The sequence below is a fragment of the Pyxicephalus adspersus genome, chromosome 1 (genome assembly GCF_032062135.1).
Source record: "Pyxicephalus adspersus chromosome 1, UCB_Pads_2.0, whole genome shotgun sequence".
Classification (NCBI taxonomy): Eukaryota; Metazoa; Chordata; class Amphibia; order Anura; family Pyxicephalidae; genus Pyxicephalus; species Pyxicephalus adspersus.
In genome coordinates, this window is record NC_092858.1 from 40375077 (window position 1) to 40387682 (window position 12606).

The 12606-nt window shown below is 40.4% G+C and overlaps 1 protein-coding gene across 5 annotated transcripts in view; it reads left to right on the forward strand.

Moving 5' to 3' along the window:
• Positions 1-586: 586 nt before the first annotated feature.
• The window catches only part of R3HDM2 (R3H domain containing 2), a 68030-nt gene continuing 56010 nt past the window's right edge, over positions 587-12606 (forward strand). For 3 of the 5 annotated variants that reach the window (XM_072407599.1, XM_072407627.1, XM_072407621.1), the window contains exon 1: positions 588-967. The gene's annotated coding sequence lies outside the window, so the exon portion shown is untranslated. Of the gene's footprint in view, positions 968-10582; positions 10677-12606 lie in introns of all 5 variants that reach the window. The other 2 variants (XM_072407605.1, XM_072407635.1) reach the window with 2 other exon arrangements.

Consider the following 12606-nt stretch of genomic DNA (forward strand, 5'->3'; position numbering starts at 1 on the left):
GTGGGCATTTGTTCTGCTACTAACAGCAATGATGGGGGTAATTTGTTTTGCAGTTCTGTATTAAATGAATTTTCTGTTCTTATCGTGAAATAAGGGATTGGCAACTTTGCTTCCGAAATGACACCGAGAATACGTTTTTCCTCTTTAATGCCAGCCACGTGACACTATGGGGGGGGGGGTATTTCTGCTCCTACTGATGAATATAATTTTTTCCTTCTTAGGCATTTTTTACTTGTTTAAAGCTCGTTTTCATATAGTGGTGTGCAACACTGGTGACAGGCTATGCTGGAATTTGTAGTGGCACGGACGCTAATTCTATGGAGATGAACATATAAGATCTTTGCTGACATATTTGAGGGTCGTCGCAGATATTATAGCAAGCTACCGCCAGGCGGAAAGAAGCTAAAAAAACATTCTAGACAACTTCCGGAGAGAAGACAAAATGGAGGAACCACGACGGTCTTCCAAGTAATGGTCGCTACGACGACCACTTTTTATCCGATGTGTTTCCCTCTAGTGATTGGCTAAGAGACCTGTGATTCACACAAACACGTAGTCAGCTCCCGGGTGACGTCAGCACGTCTCTCACGTACTCGCTTGGAGGAGGAGGAGGGGTTTAGACATTTTTTTTCCTTCCTTCATTTCCTTTTTTTTCCTTTTCTTTTCTTTCTCTTTATTTCTCTTTTCTCCATTTGTTTATCTTTTCTCCCCCCATCCCTCGTTTTCTTCGCTTTTCTCGCTTGTGATGCCCCCCAGCCTCCCGCGTGTGTCTCCGGCGGGTTCCCCTCCTCCTCCTCTCCTCTCACACTGCCGGGGCTGACCGGGGCTGGAGGGAGGGCAGAGGCATCCATGTCATTCTACCACGGCTTCCCCTCATCGCACAGCTCTCGTCATTGCCTTTAGTTCGGTGTGTGCTCAGCCTTGTACGCCGCCCGGCCTGAGGAGACTTCCGGGAGAGAAGGAGCAGGTAAGGGGAGGCCATGTCCAGCCCTCTATGGATGTCAGCACCGGGCACCACGGGGAATGCACAGCATGTCAGTGGGTGAATGTGTGGTGGGTTTTTTAATGTCTGGGGTGGTGTCAATGTCTGGGTGGTGAATGTGTGTCCATTGCCTCCTCTTATTTCCACAGCAAGGTGAATGTGCCAATCACTGGATTGCTGGGGTAAAGTGGGGGATAATTTGGCCCCTCTCTACAGGGATTTTTTTTCTGGTGTACCAGTTGGGGAGATTCACCTAATAGATGTGAATTAGAAAGGAAATCCACCATCTTTAAATAAAGGGCAATTTTCCAATGGGGACACTGGGCCCAAGGAAAGCTAGAAGGAAATTCTCTTCACTTAAGAAGATTTTCTCTTACTTCCTGTGGTATCTTGGGGACAGGAAGTGAAGGTAAATGTCCCCAATGGTACTGCCCTACTCACCTGTGTCCACTCCATCATAGAGCGTCACATCTTAGTTCTTTAGGCCAAGTACACACGTCAGATGGTTATCGTCTTGGCGCTGTATGTAGAATGCTCATTCATTTATTTTTTAGTTTTTCATGACCATTTCCAATGACAAAAATCTAATGTGTGTACACCGAGTTCTCCTTATGTTCCTTGGCCCAGCCGCAATGACGTAACTCCTGTGTAGGTGTGGGAGATCATTCACAGCACGTGCAATGGAAGCTGGGCTTGTTGGGTTTCCCCGGCAACCAACGCCGAGCTGCGCATGTACAGCAGAAGTTGACAGCTGGGCGATGCTCAAGCGGATAAGAAATGTTATTACATAGGGGACATCGCCTGTCCCATTCTACAATAACCACCTGCTGCCTGGCTGTGGATTTTCCAAAGTGGGATATCAGGGTAAATAACCCAATCTCGCCCAATCTTGCACCTGCAAATTGCAGGATCGGGTGAAGAAGATGGCAGTGCCGGGGCTTCCTCTGTGCTGGGACGAAGGATTCCAGGACGGCGCAGGAACGATTTGGGCCATGTGTGGAGGGATCAGGGGCTCTGCGGTAGTAAAGCTAATAGGTGGTGCTGTTTCTTAATGTCCCCTCCCACCTTTCCAAGACATGTCTAGTGTTGTAAACTATTGGCTCTATATTTACATGAAAGAGAACCTGTCACCACATCCTGTTCTGACTTTTAAACTGGCATAGGGCATTGGTTGTATTTAGTATGCTCTGACGCAAACCTATGTTTTGTGCATCTGTCTCAGTATTGTATGGTTCTCTTAAACATATCATTTTTGTTTTTATTGCAATTTTTTTTTATTTGGAGATCCTGCAATTTACAGCACTTATTATTACAGGCGAGCCTATTGGATCAGATTGGTTACCCAGGAGCCGAGTGAAGGGAGCTCAGTGACAACACTGCTGATCATTACACGGCAATGGTTTCGGTCTTCTCTTCCTGTCTTACTACGTCACCTGATCTCATTGTGCCGCTGTAAAGGGGAAAAAAAAAAAAAAGAGGGCAGTCTCTCTGCACATGCAAGAGATCGGAGTCTCTTTCCCCTTAGCGGGAAAATGCCCCTTCTGCATCAGGCATGCACAGAAGAACACCCTCAAAAAAAAAAAAAAGTGTTGCACTTCAAAAAAAAAAAAAATCAATTACATTTTTGCTTTATATATAAGGGTTGTCTAACCCTTTTATGTAATGTAAAAAAAAGTTGAGTTTAGGTCTCCTTTAGGAAAATCATATACACCGAGACAGGCTACCCAACATGTTAAAAATAGATTTGGGGTTTACATAGGAGATAATAGATTTGCATTTCTGACTGCCAAACACTCTTCATATCAGTAGGAATCATGAAGCTTCCATGGCAATGCTACTTTAGCATTGCAGTGTTTTAGTGCATTTAGTGGTGATCTTTGGAAATTTCAGCAGAAATATCACCATAAGGTAGGGACAGGGGAGCGGGGCTGCCAGCAGTCTAGACTTCTCACCATCCGACACGTCAGTATGAATAGTGATCGTATCTCTGCTTAGGAAAGGATTTCTGTAAGAACATGTAATACATATTCCCAGCCTGTGGTTTATTGTCAGGCTAGATTTTGGTGACCGATGCACATTGTCACCTACACCCCTAACCACTGGACAATGAATGAGCAGCAGCAGTCTTTTAAGGTCCTTCTGATCTGAATGTATGCTGTACATCGGAGTGGCCCCAGTTACCTTTACTTACCTTTAGATAGGACATGTGCAGAACGAGCAAACCAAAGCCTCCTGTTTTCATTTCAGCCTTCTAATCTTTACAGCAGTATTAGAAGGAAGGGCAGTGCTTTGTGCCAAACAAGTGTCCTGCATTCTGGCCCCGTCTGTCTATGTTGTGTGAATGTGCTGTGCATAACTGACAGCTACATAGACAGAACATCTGCCCTATATGTATAAATGTTATTCATATGTAGCGCTATTATAGATTTTTAGATTCTTTAAGACTCCAAGTGACTTAACTCCGTCCTGTTTCTTTTAACCCCCCTGGTGATCTAATTCTGTCTGTAGTTTCATGCAAAAAGTGTTACATTGTTTTGCATGGAAATGTATTATACATTGTGGGCCTATAATTCTTAGGCATAACTCACCGAACTATGTCCAGTGTTTATTAAATTTATTAAAAAAACTTTAAAGAAAAAAAAACAGTTAAGGTGCATAAAAATATTGAAACCTGTAATTTAACTGTACAATAGCGTGTGTGTGTGTATGTATATATGTGTGTATGTGTGTATATATATATATATATATATATATATACACACACACACACACACACGTGTTGGTGGCCTCCTTCTAGTAATGCTATTTTAATGGCTGTTATTCTGATGAAGCAGCTTTAGTTCTTTCTGATTCATAGACCTGGAATTAGTATGCAGAGGAGGAAAGTCACATCATCTACATACATGTTACCTGTCACTACATTTAAAGAGGTAGTGGGAGCTTGGTTACTGCTTTGTCACACATTTCATGTAAGCTTCAGTTCCTAAAATCTGAAGTTTGGATCATGGGTCTTGTATCCCCCTCTGACGTAAAGTTACCTTCAGGTAGTCTGTAGTGGGGGACCTGCTGTCTCCCTTCCACAGCTCTGATCTATGCACACATTGTATGCAGCACAGTATTCGCATTGTGTGCCTGTATACTAACCAATATGGAGACACTGGACTCTCGCCCAGTTCTTCACAATGGCGTTCTCAGGAACTGGGGAAGGTCTTGGTAGGTTCTGTGTCAATGTTACTTTAAAACTAAGTCTATGTGCAATAATTATCATTAGAAAACAAACGATCAACGATTATTCATGAATAATATTATTATTGTAATTACACAGTATTTATATAGCGCCATCATATTACCCAGTGCTGTACAAAGTCCATGGTCGTGTCACTAACTTTCCCTCAAAGGAGCTCACAATCTAATGTCCCTACTGTGGTCATATGTCATTTATACAGTCTAAGGTCAATTTTTTGGGAGGAAGCCAATTAACCTAGCTGCATGTTTTTGGGATGTGGGAGGAAACCGGAGGAAACATACGCAGACAGGGGGAGAACCTGCAAACTTAATGCAGATACTGTCCTGGCAGAGATTCGAACTGGGACCTGCACTGCAAAGACCAGAGTGCTAACCTCTAAGCCACCGTGCTGCCCCTAGTTCAAATATAATCCACCAGTAATGTACACACACTACATATGATTGTTTGAACGAAGCAAACAGTGACATGTACAGGAGAAAGTGTACTGCAGAACCATCCAAGATCACTGAACGACCGTACATACAATAGATAGCGAATGAATGTAGCCCAATCAGATCTGCCGGGACAGTCGTTAGTTTCCAGCAACATTCCATGTTCTTTGTCATCGTTTGTTTGTTTCCAGCGATAATTGTTGCATGTGTGTACGTAGCTTAACACAGCAGCTTTGCTGGACACATGGATGATAAATATATGCTTCTCACTCTACCTGCTTACAAGCAGAACTGTTAAACTTTGCCCAGAATAGGCACAGAATGGTTTACAACATGTAAATTGTGGACTTGAAATTTTGCCTTTAGATTCATTTGTAAATGTAGGAGGGTGACATGTTTTTAGTGGCTTGAATTGCTAACTTGCCGTATTACAAAAATATTGTGTTGTAATCTTTAGGTTTATGTTATTCCATTATTTATATGGATGTAGTTTTTAGTGGAGCTGAGCATTTTGAAACATCACTAAGAACCACTGTTGTTTTCTGGTTTACTGTTCCATTGGACTAGTACTGCAGATGGATCTTTAAAGCAAAACTGTCAGAAAAAAACACCACTTACCTATACTTCTGCAGAGCCCCCAATCCTGCTACACCTGGCCTTGATTTGGTCCCTTGCTGCCCTGGAATCCTTTTATGTCCTGGTTGGAATCGTTGTGTGTTGGCATCTTCTCCTGCATTCTTGCTGCTTCTGCCTATGTCACCTGATTTTGCACTGCGCAGGTCTAAGGTCGAGTGACGTAGGCTGCTGAAAATGGGCGGGAGAGCGTGCCGATCACACTGTGCACGAGTGTGATCTGTACTTTATTTCCCATTTGCAGGATAAGCCATTTTTGCACATGTACGATCTCGGGAGCAGCTTGAAGCCTCCTGGAATATGTGATGAAGGTAACCCAGGAGGCTCTGGATTGACTCCAAGAGATCGGCTTTAAATCGCAGCAGTTCCCTAGAATGAGTTCATTGGCATTTTACAAAATCTCACAGTATATGTTCACTTTAAGTCCATTTTTATTCTTGGAAACAAATGTGTTTGGTCTGATAAGTGCATGGTGCATTCCAGTAATCACCAGATCACTTCATGATTTCTTCAAGGTTCATGGTATTATGAAGACTTTCCTTAGTGGCTTTCTTTGTTACCTGGCTAATAGAATGGGATCTGGCCAGTCTAGGATTAAGCAATTTATCCACTTAGAAAAGTTTGTCAAACAAGAAACTGCAGAGACATTTACAATGTTGTATTCACTGCACCTTTCATATCTTGGGTATTGAAAATCTTAAATATTTTTAAAGCAGGGAACCCTTTGCACTCTGGTTATCTTGTTAATGAGTTGAGCTTGTTAATAGGACAGTGATAAGTCAGTGTATCCAGTGGGTGTTACACTGCTGTATCATAAAGTAAACTGGTAATTAATAAATATACAGAGGGTTTCATATCTATTGACCTGTTTTTCCTAAATCGCAGTATGCTTCATAAATGTACAGTCATGAGAAATACAAAGTATACAATCTTAAATTTCTAAAGATTAGGCTTTAGGATATAATAATTCAAATCTGATCCTTAGCAGGCTAAAATTATTTTAGTCTAACCTCAGGTGTAAAATGACACAAAACAGATTCAACTGTTATTTACTACAAATGAAGCAAAAATTGCTTCATGTTGTAGCTATGTGTGAAAAACTTAAGTAAACCCCTTCATACAATAGCTGGTAGAACCTGCTTTAGCAGCAATGTCTTGAATTTTTTTTCTGGAAGATATGTCGTTCTCTCACATCATTGTGGAGAAATCTTAGGTCCACTCAACAACATCTCTTCAGTTCCTTGAGGTTTGCTGAATTTGTTTATGCCCTTTCAGGTCCCACCTCCTAATTTAGATATTTCTTTTTCTTTGATTGGGCTATTGCAGCACCGTATTCTCCCCAGAAATGTTTTTAAGCTGGGTGGGAACAAGCTGTGGGCGGATGGTTGCCTCTGTATGGCGGCCTAATTTTTCAGTAACTACCCAAAAACGGCCGTGTCGTTACTGAAAAGAGCTGGGTGGTGTGTCCGGCTAAAAGAGACTTTCCTCTGGCAACCATTCCAAACTTTAACATGCTAACTGAATCTTGCATTGTCTGATATGTAGCTCTAGAATTGTTGTCAGTTTCCCTGAGCATTTCTTGGTCTGACTTTGGTGTGAGATTGTGGAGTCGTCGACATCTGGAAGGATTGCTAACCCTCTTGAATGTATAATACTTGTGAGTAATCTTTCTCACTGTATAATAGGCTTGAAATGGTTTAGAAATTGCCCTATAACCATTCCCAGGTTGTTTGACAGCAACAATTGCTTCTCCAAGATCACTGCTGATGTTTTTCTACCTTGACATCGGAATCCTCCAGAATTAAAAAAAAAAGTTCCAAGCATATTTACTGTAATTTACACATTTGCCTGTGATGCACAAAATATTAGGTAAAACATTTTTTATAGTGTTTTAACACAAGCAACAAAATAGGGGTGCCAAAGTGGTTTCTTCACTTTCTGTATGGTAAAACCAAGGATATCTGGGTAATGGTGCCCTAATTATTTGTAAAAGTTTCTCCTAATTCTAAAATTAATATTTTGTTTTTGCTTGTTGTTCACTTTAACAAGGTACTTTGGAGCAAGTTCTCCTTATACCTTAATGTGAATGTCAGCCTGAAGGGCGTGGACAGAATGTGGGCCAAGTGTAAATATGTTTATAGTCTTTTCCCCCTAAAGCCTAATGTAGCTTTTTAGTATAGGGCATAGGACCTCTGTCCTGCCCATTTGACTCAATCCTCTATGATTTACTCTGTTTCCATGCCTCTAACCTGGCTCCTGCACTGTTTCAACTGCTCAGTCCCTCATACCTCTAATATTTTACCTTCAGCCTTTAAATATATATTGATGGTGGTTTGTGTGGGTTTCCACTAGCCACTTTGGTCTTCCCAAACTTTCAAAAACACGCAGGTATGTTTATTCCCCCCAAAAAATTGTCCTTGCTATGTAGCAAAGTCAAAGTGTAGTGCAGGCTGCCAGTTGCTGGGCACTATACCTTGTCTCCATGATCTAACTATACCTACATTGAAGAGAATAATCAGAGATCAACAGGACCTAGAATTTCCAGATGCCAGGTATTGACCAAGATAAAATAATTGTCTCTGTATCATGAAAATACTTTGCCAGGGCTGAGCTCTTTAAAGCAAACCAGCCAAATTCTGCAATAAAGAAATTGCTATATGAAAAATGAATCTTAGGACATATTATTTTAAACCACAATTCAAAACTAAACATAAGATTGGAAAATACAGGTAGTTGAGTCCAAATAAGAAAAAACGTAATGTGCAGTGTTTGCCATGACTGCATTAGTTTTTTTAATATTTATTCCTGCAAAAAACATTTTCATTTTTTCCATTGGAACAGGTTGGAGTTTAATGTGTAAATCCACTTTTGTTAATAATTTACAGAACGGAGAGTGTTTTTAAGCTACCTACAGATTACAAATGTTTGTCTCAAGTCATGAAGATACGGGACTGTATGTAGCTGTAGCCTTAAAGAAGAAAACAAATGCAGTCACCACATCTAAGGACTGTAAGCTGCAATATATCAATTATGTGTTATTTTTTGGCAGTTTTTTTTATCCTTGAAGTTATATACACTCATTAGCCTTTTTATTTGCTAATTGATGGTATGATTTGCTAGTTGTTATGCCCCCTTTTGTCACTTTAGAACTGCTGTCGTTTCTCATTTCGTTCAACAAAGTGCTGGTCGTATTTCTCAGGAGTTTTCTTCCATGTTGACAAGATTGTTTCACGCATTTGCTGCGGATTTGTCGGCTGCACATCCTTGTTGTGGATCTCTCATTCCACCAATTCCAAAGGTGCTTTATTTGGATTGCGATCAGGGGACTGTGGGGGCCAATTGAGTTTAGGGAACTCTGGGTCAGTGTAAAATTATTTGAGCATTGTGACATAGTTTGTTATTCCGCACTCAAAAGATTGGTACTCTGGGTATAAAGGGGTGGAAGTGGTCTGTAACAGTACTAAGGTAGGCTGTGGCAGGCATGGGCTTGGGCCAGTCTGGCCTTTCTCCTCTGGCATCAAAAGGCAGAGAACTGCCCTCATTGGATACTTTACACTTTTCTCTGTGAACCCTAGAGATAATTGTATGTGCAAAGCAGTTTAAGTACTTGGACCAGCTCACTTGGCACTAACAACCATCCAACGTTCAAAGTCCATTAAATCGCCTTTCTCTCCAATTCTGATTCTTGGTTTGTACTCCGGCAGGTCGCTTTGACATTGTCTGCATGCTTTGAGTTGCTGCCATGTAATTTGCTTGCTTTGCATGCCTTTTTTTTTGCTCCTTATGGCTGCCTGTTACATTGATGACTATTTAGAGAGACCTCAGCGGCAAATATGTAGTGATGAGCTCCACTAATTTTTTACATTAAAGATGTAGCGGTATGCTATGTCACCCTCCTGGATTTCTCGATCTAGTGGGTATTTGTTTTTTTTTTTTTTTTTTTTTTATCCATGAATTCAAAAGTAATTTGTCCTATCTTCATATCTGTGAGACGGTTGAAGGATGCGGGTTACTATTTTGTATACAGACTCTTTGCTCTACATCCGAAGATTGAAATGTCTTTCATGTTCTTTATTACTTCCCCTGTTTTAGTTACCAACTTCTTTGTGTTTAAAATGTGCGCAGTATCTGCATAATCTTTCCATTTTAATTAAGTTCTGCTCTAGTCCCCCCAGAGTAGGTTGTAAGAAATACCTTGGAGGCTCTCTAGTTCTTTGCCTGCAGCATCCTTCACAAGCAGGGCACATTATGAGCCCAATTTCTGAGAATTGTGAGGAGCAAGTCAAGGCAGAATGATGGTCTGACAGAGGGCACGTGTACCAAAAATCTAACGTTCTTTGTAGCTGACACATTTATACAGCCTGACTTATAGTGCTAATTTGGCTTCCTGATAAAAACTACTTTGTGACTGCCAAGTGCTGCTATTTTTAAGCTGCTTTGTAATAACTGCCACAGCTAAGAGATGTTTTTTCCCTTTAATTATATATGTATATATATATTATGAGGGATATCTAATGGCTGGTTCTCCTGTCTAATTGGACTGCATTAGGACAATTTCTGGAGAGCACAGCAGTGCTTACTGGGCCATTTGACACCCTTGGTTTACACTTGTTGCCTGGTATTTTGTGGCAGCTTAACGGGTGGTTTCAAGGTACTTGTGTAACATCTGGGCGAACTTAAGAAAGGCCCACACATCTGCTCGGCGGTGCTCCTGTCGGTTCTACCATCTTGCTTCCCCAGCCATTTGTTTCTATACTAGTATGGTGCGGGTTTATTAGACCTAGTAATGGGAAACCCACTTGTCTGTAAATCAGTCCACATCCAACAACCTATTTATTTTTTTTTAAGCTGTAGATGCTTCATTATTGCTTAGTGCTCTCCTACTTCCAAGCATGAGATTGAATCATAGCTTGCATGATGGGCAAGACAGGAGACCTAATTTTCACAATGCTATTGAAAGTACCCAATAGAAAGTCCTTAGTGCAGAACTATACCTTGCTCTACTCACCTATTCCAACACAGGGCACCCCCCATCTTTTTTCTACTTCCTTTCCTTCTTGCAATCTTTGTCCAGTTTGATTGGCTGGGCCGGGGTGACATAACTACCACACAAGCCCAGGAGTTTATTCAGTACCAGCAAGTGCAGGGGAAGCCGGGATTGCTGGGTATCCTGGCAACCAACACTGAGCTGCACATTGGGCAGCTAAGAATGATTATTGCAATATTGCCCTCTCTGATCAAACATTTTTTAGTTCCGCTTTAATTTTTTTATTTATTGGCATTTTCTAGACAGATGTCCTTAAACAACCCCTGCATAAAGTTTGAGATTCCAGCATCCGAATAAATCTAGTACACTGATTCTGTGCACTAGTCAGGAATTTAGGTAAGATTCATTGTTGTAAATACTTATTAGAATTATTCAATAGAAAATATTGTAACACTAATTCAGAAAATTTGATATTATAGTGTATTAACCTGCATAGTATAATATAAGATGTATACAGGTACCAGACAAGAAGTTGTTTCAAGCTGGACCTTGACACACTGGGTCCTTCTTCAAGAGTACTATTAGATCTATTAGAAGCCTGCAAAAAAAGACGCCACGTGGCTTTGTTGCACGGGGTGATTTTCAAACATTAGTGCTGAACTTTCAAAATTTTGATAACTCAACCTCCAGTTCTACAGCTGAAAAAACTCCTGAAAATAACATCTAGTGGTATGTGTGATTGTTTAATGCAATATTTCTGAAAAAAAAAAATTAAAAGCGTTATGTAAGCTTTGCACATTTTAATTTGACTTTTACTAATTTTTTGAGCTACAACAGGAAACTCACAGTGAGACTGAACTCTGCTAAAGCATTATTGGAAGACACCCACAGTGTTTTTAACATTTGAGCTTATAGTAAATTGCACAGATTGTCCACAGCACTATTGTTACTTGTCTCTGTGGATTTAGATATACTTGTCCAAACAGATAACATAGCTGAAAGTTTGTGCAAACAGTTGTGTTAATCATTAAAATGTTAATTTGTAATATATACAATTATATATATTATAATATTCCTTTGCAAGTGTCTGATTTTTTGGATAAATCACTAAATTTTTTTGACCAGGTCAGTAGTCTGAAAGTCCAAATAGAATCTGCAGATGTGTAGATGGAAGTGAGTTCTTTCCCACCACCTGTACTACCAAACAAAGCTGAGACTTTGGGACTGGCAGTATCTTGTGTGCCCACAGTGATCCGTAGCTTTTCTGTCAGTCACTAACCCCAGAACATAGTAGTAAGTGGGACGAGGATATTGAAACCCCTGAAAGGTATTGGTTTGTTTATACCTAACCTGGTGATTCCTCTTTATCAGATTGACAGGAGCATACAATTTTGATGTGTTCTTAGGTAGTGCACATGTACCAGGGTGAATCCTATTCATTTAAAAAGATTACCAGAAATATTAATTCTATGCACCTGTATAAGCAGTGCACCACAAACGTGTAACTTCTGGTATGCCATTTGAAAAAATAATCCAGTTCTGATTTTTGAGTTGTCCTGTGTTGGTTACCTATTTAAATGAATAGGCTGCCTAATGCAACACACACAATATCATGATTTTGGTAATGTACTCCATGCAGTGCATATATCTGAATGGGCTAAATGGGGCCAGTTTTCTGGTTGCTTCGAAGTTATTAATTTGTACTTTACACAGTTGAATTTGTGTCTTTTTAATGAAGAGTACCCAAATAAAAATTGAATGGCTGCAGTAACCATCAGTAGTATTGTAAAAAAACTTTGTGCATTGATTGACAATCATGAAAACCTTAAATATAAAACACAAAAACTGTTTAATTGAGAACAACTATTCTCCAACTCAATTGGAACTCTTTACAACAGGGTAGACTCCAAATACAATGGTTCGAGATGTGTACTATCCTGGGGCCAGGCAGCATTTCAGCGTTATTCCAACCTGTTGTTTATCTTCAATGAACCTCTGTTGTAGCCTTATTTTTATGTTCCAGGCTGCTGTGCGCATGCTTGTCCCAAGGTCTATGTGGGATGCGCAATATCACTGCCCTGCACTTTGTAAAAACATAGTTCATAGTTGGCAATAGCTGCTCCCATCTTTCTGCTCTAAAAGTGTTCATTCGGGTTTCTCTTGTTCACAATTGTGATTTGGGGGTGCCCAGGAGAAGAGCTTCTATAGTTCATATATATTTGATATATATATGAAACACACACACACACACACACACACACACACACACACACACACACACACACACACACACACACACACACACACACACACACACACACACCTC